Source organism: Pinus tabuliformis, chromosome 4_2 (genome assembly GCF_031772625.1).
Source record: "Pinus tabuliformis cultivar Carrire ecotype Pingquan chromosome 4_2, CPIR1, whole genome shotgun sequence".
NCBI lineage: Eukaryota > Viridiplantae > Streptophyta > Pinopsida > Pinales > Pinaceae > Pinus > Pinus tabuliformis.
Genome location: NC_142304.1, coordinates 730123559 through 730136904, shown reverse-complemented (window position 1 = coordinate 730136904; position 13346 = coordinate 730123559). Strand labels below are relative to the sequence as shown.

At 36.0% G+C, this 13346-nt stretch overlaps 1 pseudogene; it reads left to right on the top strand.

Annotated features, from left to right (window-relative positions):
- The first annotated feature begins 1381 nt into the window (after nucleotides 1-1381).
- On the top strand, nucleotides 1382-2053 carry LOC149171676 (uncharacterized; annotated as a pseudogene).
- The last annotated feature ends 11293 nt before the right edge of the window (nucleotides 2054-13346 follow it).

Sequence of the window (13346 nt, the reverse complement as noted above, 5' to 3'; positions counted from 1 at the left end):
TTTGGCGAGCACCTACTTTGTCCATAGAATTTTTTTGGTTAATCGTGCTCGGGTGACTTGCCCCTTGATTATGTGTGTGTGCCTCTAACTCGCCCATGTGCGTTCGGTTAAACACGACTGTCACCTGAGTTTGGTTTTTTGCCTCTGGACGAGTTGGTGGTTCATCATGGGCACTCATCCAACTCAAGGCCCTCACACTTTCCAACTCACAAAACATTTCCACACCTCTAAGATGAAATTGAATTTATTAAATTCCTATATGTATGTAAAGTCTTTATTACAGGCAAAAGGATAAATTATTTTAATTTCATTGATTTTATTCTTTCATTGAATTTCATTCTACCTATGAGTCTACCTAAGGCTAGTTGGCATATCGTTCTTACACATCCTTCAAAAGGATTGAGAAGAAATAACATGTTTGAATTCAAATACACATATTTATCAAGAGCGATAGACTTAGAAGGACCAAATTGGCCAAAATATAAAAATATTTTTAATAATGTTGCTCTTGCGAATGTTTTATTTGTGGATTTTGTTTTGCAGATATGGTTGAATGATAAGAAATAGAACAAATTATTCATTTGTTTTTATCTCTCATTTTCTATTATGAAAAATGATATATTGGTGAATGCACAAAGGTCGTTTACATTTTTTGGAAGTAATGCTTCCATGTCATGTGTAGTTGTCATTGTGAGTGCCTAGGTGTCAGTATAGAAGGTTCCTATGCAGTGAATTGGAGTCATGATCTAGATATGTTGATGTCAGTGTGTTATGTGCAATATATATGTAACTGTTATGATGAATAATATATAGTATGATTTGTGTTGTGCTGTACAATCTCTCTGCGCATTTTTCAATTTCTAAAAAATATTTCCAAATCTAACTATAAAACAAACCCTCGATTAAGTGCTGGCATTCAATAGAATTATTTTTCAAAATTCCCACCAACCTAGCCTCTATTGTGTATGCATGTTTTTCTCATCCTTAATTTCTCTTATTTGGTTAAGTTTTTAATTGGTAGCTGTAATGTTATATCCTGACATACTATTAATTGCATGTATGCACAAAAGACGTGGATATTTTTCTAAAAACGTTCTTCGTTTATACGCTTAACAAGAGATGGTGTTATATGTTACTGTGATATTAACTACGTGTTTGACCCACAGAACTTCATAGCTTTGCTAGAAAACAAATTTTATTTTTTTCTTCAAAGGTGATTACGTGTTGCTTGGATCATGCAACACCTAACAACCCCTAGAGTTGAAAACTCTAGTAACCGAACTCCAAAATGGACGCTTTCTGTGATATATGTTCAACTCCAAAACCGAGGCTTTCTGTCATATATGTTCTTGTTTTAATAGCAGCACTGCTCTTTGAGGAGATGGCCTCCGCCCTCCAAATTTGTTAGAATAAGCGAGCGAGAGAGGACTATTAGAATGGCGGGCTGGCTCTGCCAGATACGAAGCAAATGAATAGGGGACTAGCATTGACGCAAGACAGGGATCTCATGGCCTTGCTCGACGAGATCGATAATTTGGATGCTTATAACAATAATCCCGAAGATACAGATGCTGTGAATGAGCTTAATGTGGTTACAAAGGCCCGGGAAGAAGAAATTGGATTGGAGGCACAAGCAGAAAATAAAATTGAATCCTCAGAAGAGAAAGGCAGCGCTGATCAGATGGGTTCATATAAGCAAAGTCGGATTAACTGCAAACAGATCAAATTCTGAAGCGACCTCAGTGTGTGATATAGGAGACATGACGTACTACTACAGTGTTCCCGCTGAGCTTGGTTTCTTCGCAAAGCATATTTATCCAAACGAACATGGAATAATGATCAACAATTATATGGACAGAGATTCAATGGCCGATATTTGGACGCTGCACATGGCTATGCTGAGATTACGGAGGATTTCTATTGGTATCTGTGGTACAATGATATTTGGCAATTGAATGAACATTCAGTTATTCAAAACAATTTTGAATCACCACAGAAAGAGGAAGTTGGATTGTTAGTCAGTGAATCCGAGTCTAATTTGTTGGACACCTAATCCTCAATGGGTTAGTGTGGAAGCTGAATAGACTAATTAGTCCAAGAGACCTTGGGATGTGAAACCCAACGGTCACATATTGTACTATAAATGTATATCTCTTGTTAATAAAAAATTGTACTCTCATGATTTATCATTCATATTGTTCTGCTCCCATGTGTGTTTAAGATGGTATCAGAGCGGGCGATTGCTGGTCCTACTCCAATTTGAGCCACTTGTTTTGTGGTCTCTATATATATGTCAGTTCTATGCTACCTGACCTCTGACTCTGCCTTATTCCCCTCAGACCTGAAATAACCTACCTCTGCTAGCGCTGCACATCTGTCCATACTGTCAATTTTTTATAGCACTATCATTTCCTGTTTTAGCACTGAGGCCTGACAGTGCCACTGCAGAGATACGCCGCCATCAATGAAGGTCCAGCTCCTAGTATGCGTTACTGAATCATATTAACGCTGTGCATTATGTCAGAGTTTGTCTTTGCATTAAACTGACTTTGGTATATGCGTTGTTCAAATGTGGTGTTGAATACATTTGAATGCGTATGGTTCGAAGTTGAATGGTATGCGTATGGTTTTTTGAATATTAATGCAGTTGAGTGGTAACGCTGTCCATAACAGTTGAATGCCTGTTGAATATTAACGCTGTGCCGACAAAAGGAGTTCATTCAAATCTATATATGTGTTTATTCCAAATGTTGTGCATTTGAATGGTATGCGTTGAACTATACAGCGCATGCGTTGAACTATACAGCGCTCTGTTGGTGTCGAATAACATTAACGATGTTGCATCTAACTCCAAACTCTGGTTAAAATTCCATTAATATTCGGGTTATAAATGCTTCTGCTATTGTGAGTCTTTCACTCATCTGTCAACAGAAGCTATCACCAAAGGAAACCATCTCATCTATCTTTGTGATAGCATATCCAAACACCTCTCTCATCGCAAGTTGACCAAATGCCTCTCTCATCACAAACGCTTGAGACTCTAATCGACTTATGTTATCATTATTAAAACGCTCAGGAATGGTTTCAAGATCGAGCTTGAGAAATCGAGCCCAAGTTTTAGGGAACCGAGCTGGAGAAACCATTTCATTGTAGGTCGGTGGGCATTAGATTGCAAAATTAAGATGGATTATTTTCCTTGAAGGCTAAAATTGTGTTTCGTAAAAAGGACAATTTCAAGCTGACTTTATCCTATGGCATCGGCCGAGGTAAATTCTAAGAAATGGACCGCGTTGCATACCAAGGATTCCCAGTGTTAAATTAAGCCATCGAGGGTCGAGGTGGGGTATCAATTGTCGGTTGCCCCTATGCATTAGAATCTTGAGCATGCTACGTGTGAAGTGCATTGTCAGCGTGGTATGCCTGTATCGAAGGACGAATTCCATTGAAAACGAGCATAGCTTCCTCAAGTCCAAGCAGTCGTCTATCCATGAATTTTATTGCAGAAACGGTGTTATTCTCTCCCGGAGAACGAGAGTTTGTCAGTATATAATTGCCATAATTTCATCTTCAGGAGGGCCGAGAGATACCTTAAGCATGGGTAGAATCTTCAGCGTGCGATTTCGATATTTTGGGCATGTTTGTTGTTTAGCAGAAGTCTGGGCTCGTTGATTGTTGATAGAGTCCTGACCTAACCGAGCCTCCATGCCAAATTGGGTTGAGTTTAACATTTATTTTGAATGAGTCGAATTATGAAGATCGAGCCCACTGTTCAAAAGAGTCGCGGACCAAGTTTCTGAGGTTAGCAATCTAATTGGGTGTGATTTATTCTCAAGAGATCAGGAGCCTTCCTTTGTTCAGCCCATGTACACATTTTGTGGAGTTTCGTTCATTTTCGGTGCAAAGACAATTGGTGATGCAAGAACCGCACAGAAGTCTTGACGCAGGGGAGAAAGTTATGATTGAACTGCATGTCTGGTGCGATTGTGTTGGTGGAAAAGCCATCAAACATCGAACGTATTTTCCCTTGCCTGAAGGGGTGACGCAAAGAGTGTAATTTTTTGCAAATATTTCCCTTAGTCATGATCTCAACATATATGTTGAACCAACAAGCAATCGAACCCAATTTTCATAGTTGGTGGAAATCGAATTGTATATAGAGCACCTGATATACCAAGATAATAATTGTTCTGGAGCAAATTTCTGTTGCATGCAGAGGTTCATGCAACCAGAGGCATTGGCCACTAAGCGTTGGTATTTATCCCCTCTTGTTGAAGTCGATATCACTCAATGTCAATTTGTGGAAGTCTGGCTGAATGTGTGCTCACAGGGTGACAGAAGATTGTTGAGCTACTATACATAGCAATTGGGAGCTCATTGTCGTTGTAAGTCCCAAGACAGAATAAACTGAGACTAAGTTCGATTTGAAGGCTTGTGGGAGTTTGTCTTTGGGGGTTCCTTGTGGAATTCAGGAGCTCATATTGGCATAAAATTGCAGAAGATCGAGCTTGTCATACTCAGGTGGTTGAAACCACTACTGTACAATGCAGAGGAAAAGGTTGCTCTTGGGTACAATTTCTGGGTATTGCAAAAGTGGGAAATCTTCATCTTATACAGTTGAAACTTCTACCGAGGTTCTATATTTTAGTACCGTTTTCTCTTATGTTTCCAGATATCGCTATTTTTTAGTTATCTCTGTCTGAAGCAAATAAATAAGTACTAAACAATATTGTACTCATGCTTATAAGGGTGGACTGATATCTAAAGGAATGTGCATTGGAGGCTAAAACAAAAAAAAAGGGGGGGGGGAGTGCATTTTTGGTCATTTGATTGTTTTTACAAATACATTGTTGATTTGATTGTCTGAATAATGGAGAAAAATCATGGATTATTAGAGTTATTAAGCACTCTAATCTTATCTACTCATGGAAGTACAATTAAAGTCAACAAAAACACTCTCAGAGATATTAAAAAATCTTTACAATATGCACAGGAAAAGATTGATTTTTTGCAGCTTGAATCTCAGCTACAGCAAGAAGAATTAAAACAGAGGAGTCATTCTGAACATGTTTCTATTCAGAACATTGAGACTGCAACCTATCAACAGCAAGTCAATAATGTTAGAGTTCATTCAGATAAAGCAGTAAGGTTACATGCAGATGCAGAGGTTCAGCTTGCACATCCCAAGCCCATCATCAGATCTTGGGAACAGCTTGTCCACAACAAGCACAGAACTGGTCTTGCATATGACAAGGACTAGTTCTTTCATATTCCAGACTATGTCAAGCCCATTCAGTTTCAGAGTGTTGGATTCATTCATGACAGTTCACCTGCTCCTCATGACAGTTCGCTTCAGCTGTTCCAGACTCTGCCCCTCTTCCACAGCAACAACAACAACAACAAAAATAGATTGTAAAATGCCAACATTGTGATCGAGTTGGCCATTTGAAAGATCATTGTTTTGATCTTCATCCATGTAAGCACTTTCATAAAACCAGTAATTCTTCACACAGATGCTTCAGAAACAAAAGTCCTGCAAGAACAAAGATTCATCTTGGATGGATCGCTTCTTGGCAATGGGCATCAACAGCTAAGAAGATATTCCAAACACATGTCAGAACTTGTTCCAGAGTATTGAACAGTGTTGCAGTTGAGTTTTCTCCATCATCTCACCTTGTATCTCACAGGGGGGGAAATGATGGTCATCTACAAGCTTCAAAGTCACATCAAGCGAGCCTGAGCCACAATCTGCCATACCAGATTCAGAGTTGTAGCCGAAAACAAAGATGCCCATAAACATGCCTTCAGTTGGCAATCTGGGACACTTCCTCTAGCAAGAGACTTCAGCGTCTTGTTAGCTTTGGAAGAATTCCAAGAACACAATTGAGAACACTTCCTTTAGCAGAAGACACCAACTTCTTGCTAGATTTGGAAGAGTTCCAGAAATTGCATTAAGCATTCCAGAGTTGTTGGTCATCCTTAAACCATCACAGGTTGAGACTTCCCTTTTCAGGTTGAAGTTCTCCCTTTTATGCGGGGTGAGACCTCCCTTCCATGGTTGAAGGTTTCCCTCTTCAGAACAATAAGAGCACTTCCTCTAGCAGAAGACTTTAGCGTCTTTCCAGTTTTGGAAGAGTTCCGGGAACTACACTAAACGTTCTAGTGTTGGTGGTCATCCTTAGACCACCACCCTTTATACCAACATTTCATAGAGCACATTCAGCCTAGTGCTACCATGCATATTTGCACATTTTGTATTACAGCTTTCTTATTGGACTCATACATAACCCTTCGGATTAAGGGGGGAATGTTGGACACCTAATCCTCAATGGGTTAGTGTGGAAGCTTAATAGACTAAGTAGTCCAAGAGACTTTGGGATGTGAAACCCAACGGTCACATATTGTACTATAAATGTATATCTCTTATTAATAAAAAATTGTACTCTCATGATTTATCATTCATATTGTTCTGCTCCCATGTGTGGTTAACATAATTCAATCCAACGTCTAAGCGAAAATAAGGCAGAACTGTAATGTGTTGAAAAAATAAAGCGTTGCATCATTTTGCAAGTGAAAATAATACTCAAATTTGAGAATCCTTCTTTATTCCCGAATACTTTCTCCCATGTTATATGTGAAGCTGTGTGTAGCATGTCACTCAAAACTGTATGTGGAAAGGCTATGGCCTACGCGGAACCATAGTTTTCGTCAATCTAATTCGTCTCTATTGATTTATATATTTTCACAAAATGTTTTCATAGTCAAACAATTACCCAAAACCATTATGGATAGAGTATTTAACCGCACTCTCAAATACTTTCATTAATGTCTGTAGTCGATTATATATGTAACAGCGTAAACTAATTTTCAAATGAGCCAGTTCGATCCTTTTAACATAATTTTAATATTAATACTCTGCAAGAAAAGAGATTTGGTATACTCTCCTAAACTAAAATAGACGTAATATAAATTCATTATTAATAGTAATACGCTGCAAGAAAAGAGATTTGCCACATTCTCCTAAACTAAAATAGATGAAATATGAATTCATTATTAGTTTAAAAATATGTATATTATGTTTTTATTACTGAATTGAAATCTATAATTATATATAACTTCTAGCGATATAAATTGCATACTGCAATGTTAGTTTTATATATATATATATATATATAAAGTACAAAGCAATACAATGATATATATATATATATAAATAAAGAGTACAAAGCAATACAATGACTTGTAAAAATCTGAGGTATGAAAATAATTTGATTTTATTTTGATGTATTTAAATTATTTTTATTTAAAATGATAAGTGAGTTTATCTTAAAATAAAATTTTTATGATTTTAGTTTAATTATTAATAATTATTAAGTAGATGGAAGAAATTTAACTTTTATGAAATTGATATTATTATATTGGAATTTATCTGGAAAGTAGTTATATTATTTTTGTATTTTTAGTTAATTTAATTAATTAAAAAATGTTATATAAACAAAAATTATTTACAGTAAATTATGGTTTTGTGGAGATACAATATTAATAAAGCATAGTATAGTAACAATGTCCCTTTAAAAATAAAATTGTTTTATGGTAAACATTTTTGTTCTATATATATTTAACTTGTACATTAATTTATTTTATCATTTTTATCATTAATAACAAAATGTAAATAATTATTATGGATAAATGTTTATCAATATTTAACTGCCATTTAATTTATATAACTATTAATAATGATTTTTCAAAAAAATTAACCATATATAAATAGTTTACCGTGTAATCAATTTTCTAAGGATTTATATTATATCCAACGAATCGGAATCACGCCTTATCCGTTGTCCGCTAACTCTGAAAATGAGCTGACACCATGATGTCACGAAGGCGTTTTAATTTGATCATAGTAGACATTATTTTCCATTTCAAATAACGATTCTCTCCAATCCAATCGCCATCAATGGCACTATTTGTCTCAAAATCTTCAGCAATACCATTAAGCTACTTGTGGAAGTTCATGATTCATTAACTACTCAGAATAGCACTGTGGATGCACGCGTTGAAAACGAAAAGAACCACGAATGGACATATTTAAACAATGAACTAATGGCTTTTCATAATTCAAATCTTTGCATTTCTATACTACTCCGAAAAGCATAATGAGTTATTCATAATTCAAATCTCTGAATTTTTTTACCTTCTCCGAATAACCTAATGAATGGATATGTTTGAAACTTATAAATCAATATAGATAAACCTTAACGATCACCATAGATTTATGAAGCTCGCAGAAGATCAAATGTTGCCAATAGTTCTAGAACTTAAAAATAAAAATTAATTAACTAATATAGATGTATTTTAAATTTACGGATTATTCAGAAGATCACATGTTTACTGTTGTAAATATATTTTCAAAATTTATTTTTTTAAGAAATTTAATCATTTTTAAGGTTTTGCTAGATCCATGGTTAAGATAAATTTATACTAATTGTAAATATGATTTTTCATTTTTAAATGCATAAATAAATTGAATACTTTGAAAATTTTCTTAATAACCTAGATTGCATAAATCACATAGCTTAAAATTTATAATTCCTTCCAATATTTTCTAGTTTTCAAGCAAAATTGACCAAAACATGTACTAAGCCTACTTGAAATGTTTTAATCATAAATGATATGTTCATGGTTCATTGAAATAATTTATGATAGTCTGTATTAAAATAATTTAATTTATAGAGAGGCTGTCTACATAAAGTTGTTAAAATAAATAAATAAATATGAATATTCAAATAGTTTATTTAAGCAGAAAGTTGGTCGATATGAATTGAAGATCTGTCTATATGAATTTAGTGTGGGGGTCTACATTGAATTTCCAGGTTTTTTGTTATAAGATTTTACAAAGGAACTCAAATTTTGTCAAAGCTCTGTAATTTTTGAAAGTGGAGCAAGCCAGTTTTGGAAATGGTTTTGCCATATTGGATAGAAAGTAGAAATATGTATTATTATGGGTTTTTTTGGGGAAACTAGATGTAAAATGTATATATTCTTCAACATGAGTATCTAAGATTTTTGTTTCTTTAAAAGAAAAAATTGAAATCCTTGATTGAAATATTTTGGAATAAGTATAAGAATTACACATCTTCCAACACTAGAAAGCTAAAATTTAAAATTTTGTTACTTTTAATTAGAATGACAGTGAAAGTGAAATATCTTTACCACCTCTACTTTAGCCTAAATCAAATACATAATTTCTACATAGTTCTTCTTAATTATATCAATAAATGTATAATTTCAACATAATTATTCTCATTTATAACAATAATATTTTAAAATTAAACAAATATTTAATCCATACAAAATGTTAATAATTGATGGGATCATTTTTCATTTAATTTGATTAACTATCACATTATTTATATTCCTTTATACAAAAAAGATAGTAAACCAATTGTTTATAACGTATTCAGTTTTTCATTGACTTGCTATTAGTTTTTCTTTACTAAAAAATAAAATCTATTTAAAGTTTAACATTATGAAATTAAATTTATTATTTTTAAATTAAATTTATTTCTATTTATCTCAAATATGATTGGTTCAAATGTCTCCCTTCTTATTTTGTAATAATGGCAAGAATTGATTTTTGTGTAGTGTATTATTAATTACTATGTACTATATGACTAATTACTATGTACAATAAATATAAATAATTTGAAAAATAACATTATATATTAATTACTATCTACCATAAACACAACTAGTTTGTAATTAAATTCAAAAATTCCATTTTCTCATGGGGGTAAAGTATTGAATAGACAATTTTTATGGGTTTTAATTTTTAATTTACAAAAAATCATTTAAAAATATAAATTTGAAAAAAATATGTAAAAATAACATGTGTACAATTTGTACAACTCTGGTTATATCAATATATACTCTAATGACATGACATGTGTACTATAATATGAGCATTATATAAAAAAGTTGCTATCATTCAATATTAAATAAATAATTATTAACTTCTTATCATTCTCTATCAAAAAAAAATGTTTAATTATGTTAAAAAAATTAATTAAAAAAGCTTAAATAAATATTTATATAACTCATTTTACAATTTTATTATTGTTTGGAGTACATACAACACATTATGACATCTAGCTATACGGCCTTGTTGATTCTTATCTTAAAAAGCAGTAAACCAATCATTTATTTACTCTATTCACTCCTATCTTAAAAATAAGACCGGATTAAAAAAAAACAATCATTAATTTAATACATAAAGTTTAATATTCACCTAAAACCTGTAAGTCCATGATAAACTGGATTAGAAACAATTGACAACGTGGTACGATGAGGAGTCGAATTAAGGAGGTCTTTGCAGGGGAGGAGCGAGTGTCGAGTGGAGAGCACTAAGTAGCGACCAATTAGGTATGCTCAGACCTTTTATCTATCCTACACTCTACGCACTATGATCATATCCGCCTTGGACTGGCCTGGCCCAGACACATGTTCGTCAACCTCGACTACATCTATCGCCACTACCTAGACATCTGTCTATCCTTCGTATGAACGAGTGACTCTATTACTTCTAGCCGGGTAGACGTGTCTTTACTGCCTTTTACGTGCCTTCTCATAGATTTGCCATATATATCTATCATAGACTAGCCTCTGGTTTTCCTTTCTCAACCTGTTCACCAAACTGGAGTTTTTTGTCTGGTTGTAAGAACTACTATTACAGTCTGATCTACTTAAACATCTACTATCTTTCACTTTTGTTTTCCACTAAGTGGTTCTTGGTGCTCGGTGCTCAACATTCGGAATACGCTCGCGCCTCAAGCTAGTGTATTTATCTGTCACAAATATAGTTTCATTTGTTCCATAGTTTTTACATACAGTTATAGTATCTGTTATGCAGATGTTTGTGGTTATATTCCATACTTTGTAATTTTAGCACACAGTGGTTTATATTATATCTTTGTTGGGGATTCTGTTATGCATCCTTTCTATGTCTCTTATGTCTTGGATTGGTTCAACGTTCTCTTCATGGGTATCCAATTCGATACTGTGGATTATGTTGTCATATCCGAGCTAAGCTCTGATTCCCGATTCAAGGTTGGACCATGGTGGTGTGATTTTCACATTTACTGTAGCTGTGTTGTTTGCCCTGGCAAATCTTTCTGAGTTGCTATCGATCTCTAGTTTTCCATCGCCTGGTTTTTCAAGTTTTTGAATTTTCCGGGCGAATGACTTTGATCTACATTTACTCCATTCATTTAGTCTCGCAGCCACTATCTACTTTGCCTGATTTGCTTGATCCTTTCATGGCCGTCAATGCCTCGGTCGACGATCACTCTTATCACTTTAGCTGACTGAAGGGATGTTCCTGGTGGATGGACATTTATTTCCATACTCTCGCATTTACTTTTTTATCTATTATGGTCCTCTTTCTGCCACTATAGTTTCTCTGGATTCACCCCCATTATGTTGCGTTGATCCTTTCACTCCATAATATGTACCTTCTTCATCTATTAAAATATCATTCTCTTGTCAGCATATCCTTTTGGGATCCCCTACCTGATCTCTCGGTGTCAGATCATCTCCCATCATGGAGTTTCACACTGACCGTTCTGCTGAGTCCGTGCTACTTTAGATGCAGAATTATCTCGGGCCAGATACGCTCCTTAGTCTAGTTGGAAAGACTCATTGGGAGCTGACATCATCCTACCCTCTCTATCTGATAAACCACAACAGGACGATGACTTGACTTTCAGGCCGCGTTCAAAAAATCATCGACCTGTTAAAACCTCTCCACCTCCTTCTGCCATCAACCTGGATGGTCCTCTATTAACAGACAGGATTATTAGTTTACATAAGAGGGTGGTTGTTGGTAGATGGTTTTTCCCATTTATGGAGGATTCACAAATCAGAGCTTGGTTTGATGCCAGGTGGTCTCCTCTTCTGGGATATTCCCCTACCCTTGTTCACCTCATGAACAACTGGTATAATTTCCACTTCCTCCGCATCTCTGACCTAGAAACCATATTTTCATAGCCCTGGGTGAAAGATAGAAGTTTTTTAGCTCTGCACAGGTGGTTTATCGGATTTGATCCACTTCGATGCACGCCCCAGAATAACTACATTTGGCTCAAACTGCCTGGCCTGCCTCTCGAATTGTGGAACAAGGAATCCATGGAGAAAATTGGGAACGTTGTTGGGCATTTCATTTATATCGACCCCAGATGTATCGGTGCAAAAGACAAGAGGGTAGCATGGGTTCTCATCGAAAAAGAATACAGGGGTGGTTTTCTTCAGACTATTGGTCTTTCCTGGGAGCTTTCCAAGTTTCAACAACGTTTAGACTACTGGGGCGTGCCTTTCAGGTGCTCCAATTGTCATAAAACTGGACACCTCTTTCCAAAGTGCCCTCGCCGCCTGAGTGGTCGAATGAAGAAGAAGGCATCTATTTTTCCCTCCTCGGCGATCGTCAAAGACTCTTCAATCTTAGACAGGCCTTCTTCCAGGCATTTTTCTCGGGCTCCTTTCTTTTTAATAATACTCATCTTTCTCCTATGGGTCGGACCCTGGAAAGATCTACTAGCCTCCCTCTATCTAGATTTGTCTTTGGGGACCCTTCACATATTAACACCATCTTGTCCGCCGATCAACAAAGATCCTCTACTATTTCTAAATTCCCCCTCTCTACCCCCTATTGTCCCGTCGGCCCGAATTCTGAATTTCTCCTGCATTTCGCCGCCTCGCGTTCCAGAGTTGGACCTGGAAATACCCCTTCCTCCCGCTCAAACTAAGCCACATGGCACCAACCCATCGTTTGTCCTGTACATTTCATCGTCGACCTAATCGCCCCCCTCCCACATCTACTCTATCCCTATCCCCTCGCCTGGCGTATCCTCTGAGATTAATAATCATTCTCCCGCTTATCCTTCTCCACCTATTCCCCCGCCCTGTGGATCGGTACCTGAGCGCAAGGGCAAGGCAACGTATATCCCTGTTTCCCCTCCTCCATCCCCCCGATCTTCCCCTCGCAATTCCTTTGATCAGGATATCGACATGCTTCTCAAAAGGGTGTCTCTTAAACTTCAGTTGTTAACTATCCACTGTCCTTCTCATTCCCCCTTGCCCCACATTAGCCTGAGATTTGCGGGGAACATTATTGTCCGACGTAAGGAGAGGCGCGGCAGCAGGCATTTCTGGGGATGGAAGGGTAGATTAGATCTGACAACTAGGGATCTATCCTTAGTTGACATTCTTGTGACTGAGATAGTTGCTGATGATTTTTCTGAAAATGGGCCTCTTAGAGCTTGCCGGTCCCCAGAGGCCCCCAAATGATTGACATT